Raw genomic sequence first — 6628 nt, 5'->3', positions numbered from 1 at the left:
CTTCATCTGATGCTTAGGGTTTCAGGATTGATGTTTGTATCTGTTTCATTCAGTTTTTCAGATCTTTGCTGCAGAGGGACAGCAAGATGCTTTTGTCTGTAACACCATATTGGTTCTGCCTCCACTCTGTGGGATTTTTGATGGCTGATTTTTCAGAAGTAGATTGCCAGGTCTTCCTTCCAAAGCGTCTTTGCATGGATTCAGATCATCAACCTTTTGGTTAGTACTGAGTGCATTAACTGTTGGCACCACCCCAGAGACCCATAATCCCCATGAAACCATCACCACAGCCAAGACAGTGATGCCTATCACCCCCAAATTTTATTAATGCTCTTTGTAATTCTTCTTTTTCTCCCTTCTCCTTAACTTTTTCCATAGGCAGCCATTTATCTGCTTTCTGTCACTATAGATTAATTTGCATTTTCTGGACTTTAATATAAGTGAAGACATACAGAATGTACTGTTTTTTTTTTTTTGACTTGTCTCAGAATAATTATTTTGAATAACCAAACACCTCCTGGGATTGGTTTACTAGAGTTGGAGGTTTAGGACCATAGTCTGTGGGGCAACTTGGCCAACTATCATAACATAGTTCATAAAGTTTATGTTCTGCAGCCTAGTTTGATGAATAGCACCTGGGGTCTTAAAAGCTTGTGAATGGCTATCTAAGATACAACTATTTGTCCCTACTTGTCTGGAGCAAAAGAGAAAGAAGGAAACCAAAGACTCAAAGAAGAAACTAGTCTACAAGACTAATAGCCCACACAAACCACAGCTTAATCTGCCCTGAGACCAGAAGAACTAGATGGTGCCTGGCTACCACTACCTACCATTCTGACCAGGGACACAACAGATGGTCCTGAATAGAATGAGAGAAAACTGTAGGACAAAACTCTAATTTTTATAAAAGGCCACATTTACTAGACTGGTAGAGACTAGAGGAACCCCCGAGACTATCGTCCTGAGATACCCTTTAAATTGGGAACTGAAACCACTCCCAGAGGCCACCTTTCAGCTAAATTGGCTCATAAATTGGCTAGATTGGCTCATAAAATAAACAATATCACTCGTAAGTACTGTGCTTCTTTTAAAAAAAAAAAAAATCTATATGAGACCAGATGTTCAACATTTACCCTAAAGCAAAGATGAGAAGGTAAGGGCGCGGGCAGGGAAGCTAGGTTAATGAGAACAGAACAATCAGAATGGAAATAATGAGAATGTTGACACACTGTGAAAAATGTCTCTTGGAGTGGTGGGGTCACATGGTTCGTGTATGTTTAACTTTTAAAGAAGTGCTTGTGGTAGCTCTCATTTACATTTATTTTATGCCTGAGGTTGAACCTCTTTTAGTAGGATGAAAATCTATTTCTGTATCCTTTTCTGTGAACTGGGTGCTTGTATAGTTTGTCCCTTTATTGAATAATTTGTCTTTCTCTTCAAAGACACATGATGATATTTTTATTGTACTCCTGTGTGTACTTCGCCCCTTTCCGGGCTCGCCTATTGAACACAATATGGGACTGGAAGACACCTCACCAGTAATTTCCAACCCCTTCATTGTGCCATTCCAGAGAAGTCAAGTGACTTTTCTAAGGTCACACAGCTAATTGAACAAGTAAGCAATGAGATAAGCCATTGTTTCTGTTACCCACCCTGCCAGCTTTTCCTGTCTTACTAATAATCGGCAGGGTGCAGGTTTATTTCAAAGATAAAAAAGATAAATAGTGGTTCGTTAAGGCCAAAATCAAATGTGAAATCCTCCATCCAGGCAAAAAAAGCTCACTGCGCCCCCTACTGGTCACTTTTTCTGTGCCATGGAGTAGCTACCACCCTCAACCAACTTTCCCTAGCTCTGCAACCTTGCTGTCCAGTCACTTTGGTGGAATAAAAAAATATATATATATATATTTTTTTAATTGTTGAAAAATACACACATTTGCCAATTTAACGTTTTGCCCATATACCATTTCCCACCCATTGCTGTTGAGTCAATTCCAACTTGTAGTGATCCAGTGGGACAGAGTAGAACTCCCTCATAGGGTTTCCAAGGCTGTAATCTTTACAGAAGCAGACCACCACATGTTTCTCTCTGGAGTAGCTGGTATGTTTGAACCATAGACCACTGCACCACCAAGGCTCCTGTGTACAATTTAGTGATATCAATTACATTGGTCATGTTTTGCGACCAACACCAACATCCGTTGCCAGATTTCCCATCACCATAAACAGAAACTCAGTGCTTCCTAAACAATGGCTCTCCCTTACCCCCTTCCTCTCTCCTACCCACCCCAGCAACCACTAATAAACTTTGTTCTCTATACATTTTCCTATTCTAGATATTTCATGTGAATGAGACCATTCACTCAGCATAATATTTTCCAGGTTCATTCATGCTGTGGCATGCATCAGGACTTCATTTCTCTTCATGGCTGAGTAATACTCCATTGTATGTATATAACACGTTTTGTTTATCCATTCATCTGTTGATGGACACATGGGTTGTTTTCACCTTTTGGCTATTGTGACTAGCACTAGCTGCAATGAACACTGGTGTAATACCATCTTTTGAGAGTTTTAAAAGAAGGCTTTTTATTCTGGTAACTTTGACCCGAGTGTGTTGAGCCTTAATTCATCCTCCGACTTAATTCACACTAACTGGAAGCTCTATCTCCAGTTATTGGCAAACTCTATGCCTCAAATTCTTTCAAGGAAGAAGCAGGACTTTCTTAGTTTTGGTGGAAGGAAAAGAGAATGAGCTGGGTCTACAGTGAAAGGCTTGTGGATTGAATATAGTGTGTTGAATAGTGTCCCCGTAAAATTCGTGTCCACTCAGAACTTCAAATGTGACCTAATTTGGAAACACGGTTTTGCAGATGTCATTAAAGTAAGGATCAGGATGAGATAGTACTGGTTAGGGTGGGCCCTAAGTCCAATGGGAGTGTCCTTATAAGACACAAAAGGACACACAGGGAAGAGGGCCACGTGAAAACAGAGGCAGAGATTGGAGTTATGCTGTGTCTACAAACCAAGCAACGCCAAGGATTGCCAGCAACCACCAGCAGCTGGGAAGAAGCATGGTACTGTTTCTCCCTCAGAGCCTTCGGGAGGAATCAGCCTTGCTGACACCTTGTTTTCAGACTGCTGGCCTCTTGAAGGAGCCCTGGTGCCTAGTAGTCAAGAGTTTGGCTGGTAACCAAAAGGTCAGCAGTTGGAATCCACCAGCCACTCCTTGGAAACCTTATGGAGCAGTTCTACTCTGTCCTATACGGTCGCTCTGAATTGGAAATGACCTGAGAGCAATGCATGTGGCCTCCTGAAAGAATACATTTCCACTGTTTTAAGCCACCCAATTTGTGGTAATTGGGAAGCCAATACAGAGAGCTGACTTTGTGAATTAAGTCGAGCTATTTAACCAGCCTAACAGGATTTTGGCCACAGTAACAATATCAGAAATGAGCCCAGGTGGTGCAATGGTTAAGTTCATGGCTGATAACTGAAAAGCTGTTGGTTTGAACCCACCAGGCACTCTGTGAGAGAAAGATAATGGCAGTCTGCTTCCTTAAAGATTAGGGCAGTTCTGCTCTGTCCTTTAGGGTTACTATGGGAATCAACTTTGATGGCAATGGGTTTGGGGAACAATATTGGTATAGGGAGCCCTTCCTTGGCAGTTGTTGGTAGACTGGGGGCTGGGAAACCTGCCTAGTCATCAGAATCCCCAGAAGGAGGGGCCCCACCCTGGTGGTTCTGATCAGCTGAGTCTAGAACAGGGTCTGTGAATCTGTTTTTACCAAGTACCCCTGCTACTGCGCTGTGCCGGCCACAAATCATCGCATCGGAGGTTGCAAGTTTTTTGCTCAGGTTCCTGACTGAAGTCAGGGTTGGAAACTAGGCCTGTAAGCAGGGACTAGAGTCTGCTGGGGGACAGGATGGAGAAAGAAAGTGATAACCCCTCTGCAAACCTGCCAGGGTTAAAAGAGGCAAAGCTCTGCGGCCAGGCTGCGTTAAAATCCCCGCTAGCTGTGTGACATTTGGGCAAGTGACTTAATCTCTCTGTGTCTCCACTTCCTCCTCTGTAAATGGGGGGGTGCTAGTTCACCTTTGCAGGTTGTTGTGGGGAAGAAGAGGCGATTGAACGAGTTAATACACATGGAGGGCTTTGCGCAGTGACTGATACAGTGTTCCAGTTACAACATTCTTGTCATTGGTATTATTATTATCTATTTTTTAAGGTCCTGTCTTAGTTACCTAGTGCTGCTATAACAGAAATACCACAAGTGGGTGACTTTAACAAACAGAAATTTATTTTCTCACAGTTTAGGAGGCTAGAAGTCTGAATTCAGGGTACTGGCTCTAAGGGTAGGCTTTCTCTCTCTGCTGGCTCTGGAGGAATGTCCTTGTCTCTTTGAACTTCTGCTCCTGGGCCATCTTCATGTGGCTTAGCATCTCTCTTCCCCCATCTCTGCTTCTTTTGCTTGCTTGTTTAATCTCTTTTATATCTCAAAAGGGGCCAGAGGTGGGGAGTGACGGGGTATGGGGTTTATTTTGGGGGTGATGAAAATATTATGAATTGATCACGGTGATGGTGGCACGACTCTGTGAATATACCCTAAACCCTTGGACTGTACACTTTACATGGGTGAATTTCTTGTCTCACAGTTCAGTAGGCTAGAAGTTCAAATTCAATGTGTGGTTCTAGTGGAAGGTCCTTCCTTACGAATTATATTGTAATAAAGCTTTTTTTTTTTTTTTTTAAGTACATTTAAGGTGGGGAGGCAGCTAACAGCAAAAAGATGCACCTGAGGCCTGGCTAGGCCTGCAAAGGGCTTGAGGAGGTGGTGGCCGAGGAGATTGGCTACCTGAAGCCAAAAAGCCAGAAGGTGAGGGTGGAGGTGGGTTGAGGTGAGGGAACCAGAGAGACTGGGTCCTGGGAGAGACCCCTCTCCTCCCAAAGGACTTTTCCTGCCTTCTCAGGGTGGGGCTTTGGGCTTTAAAGAAAACAAAAATCCTCACAACTGGACCAATAAGCAACATCATGGTAAGTGGAGAAAGTATTGAAGTTGTCAAGGATTTCATTTTACTTGGATCCACAATGTCTATGGAATCGGCAGTGAAGAAATCAAATGAGGTATTGCATTGGGGAAATCTGCGAAAAGACCTCTTTAAAGTGTTAAAAAGCAAAGGTGTCACCTTGAGGACTAAAGATTCCCTGGCCTAAGCCTTTGTATTTTCAATTGCCTCATATGCATGTGAAAGCTGGACAGTGAATAAGGAAAACCAAAGAAGAATTGATGCCTTTGAATTATGGTGTTGGTGAAGGGTATTGAATATACCACGGGCTGCCAGAAGAAGGAACAAATCTGTCTTGGAAGAAGTACAGCTAGAATGCTCCTTAGAAGCAAGGATGGTAAGACTTCTCTCAGGTATACTTTGGACGTGCTATCAGGAGAGGCCAGTCCCTGGAGAAAGACATCATGCTTGGTAGAGGGTCAGAGAAAAAAAAGAAGACCCTTAACAAGATGGGTTGACACAGTGGCTGCAACAATAGGCTTAAACATAGGATTATGAGGATGGTGCAGGACTGGGTATTTATTGTTTTGTTCTGTTGTACATTCACTCGCTTGCTATGAGTCAGAACCAACTGTATGATATCTAACAACAACACAGCCTAACGAGTCAGGAGTGGCCAGACCTCAGGCCTGAAGCTTCTGGAAACCTCCACAGGCCTCCTGAACCAGCCTGCCCAGAGCAGTGGGAAAGAGAAGTCAAATCAAACTGTCCCTCCCCCTCCCTCCCCCCGCCCCCCGTGTGTTGCCTTCTGCCCTGAGGTCTCCATTGGAGGGCTAGAAGAGGATGCCCTTTTTTTTGCCACCAAGGCTGAAAAGAGATTTTCACCCCCTCACTGATCAGAAGCCCCCTCCCTTCCTCCCTCCTGGCTGGGGTGCTAATAACTTAATCAGAGGCCTATGATTGGCTGGGTCTTGGCCCTGGAAACCCCCTCCTCCCCTGCCCGTCCCCTGAGCCCTCCTCCTTGTGAAAGAAGGGTCCTTTCAAGGCTGCTCTGAGGCACCCTGGAGAGGGAGGCTGTGGTGTGGGGCTCGCGGGGGGCCAGCGGCAATGCCACCGATCAAGGAGCTCCTGGGTCTGGTCCTGCTCGGGATGCTGGCAGTGGCAACTTTGGGGAGTAAGTACAGCTGCTGCAATCCTGGTTCTGGCTGGGGTGATGGGGGTCACAGCCCAGATTCACCTAGGACAGCTTTTTTGTAATGGAATGTCTGTTTACCTGTGTCCCTTCTCTGCCACCCTTGGTTTTGCCTTTCATAGAGAGCAGGGTGAGAGATTACAGGTGGCTCCCTCATCGCTCCAATCTTCTGCCAACATTATCTGGCAACTGAGACAAGGTGGGGCTTGGGAAAATGCAGAGACCACATCTCAAATCCTGAGTAGTGACTCTGCAGACTTCTGGGCTTGTGTGCAAGACGTTTAGCTGGGTTATGTTCCAGCCTTATGAGGCGGCAAGTTTGAAGACACTAAGCAGCTCTCTGATACCAGATGATGCTGTGAAGCTTTTGTTAGTTGAACTTTCACAGTTTGGATTACTTTATACGCAAGGTGTGCGCAGGCTTAATTG

The sequence above is a fragment of the Loxodonta africana genome, chromosome 12 (genome assembly GCF_030014295.1).
Source record: "Loxodonta africana isolate mLoxAfr1 chromosome 12, mLoxAfr1.hap2, whole genome shotgun sequence".
NCBI classification, from domain to species: Eukaryota; Metazoa; Chordata; class Mammalia; order Proboscidea; family Elephantidae; genus Loxodonta; species Loxodonta africana.
Note: the sequence above shows the minus strand (reverse complement) of the source record.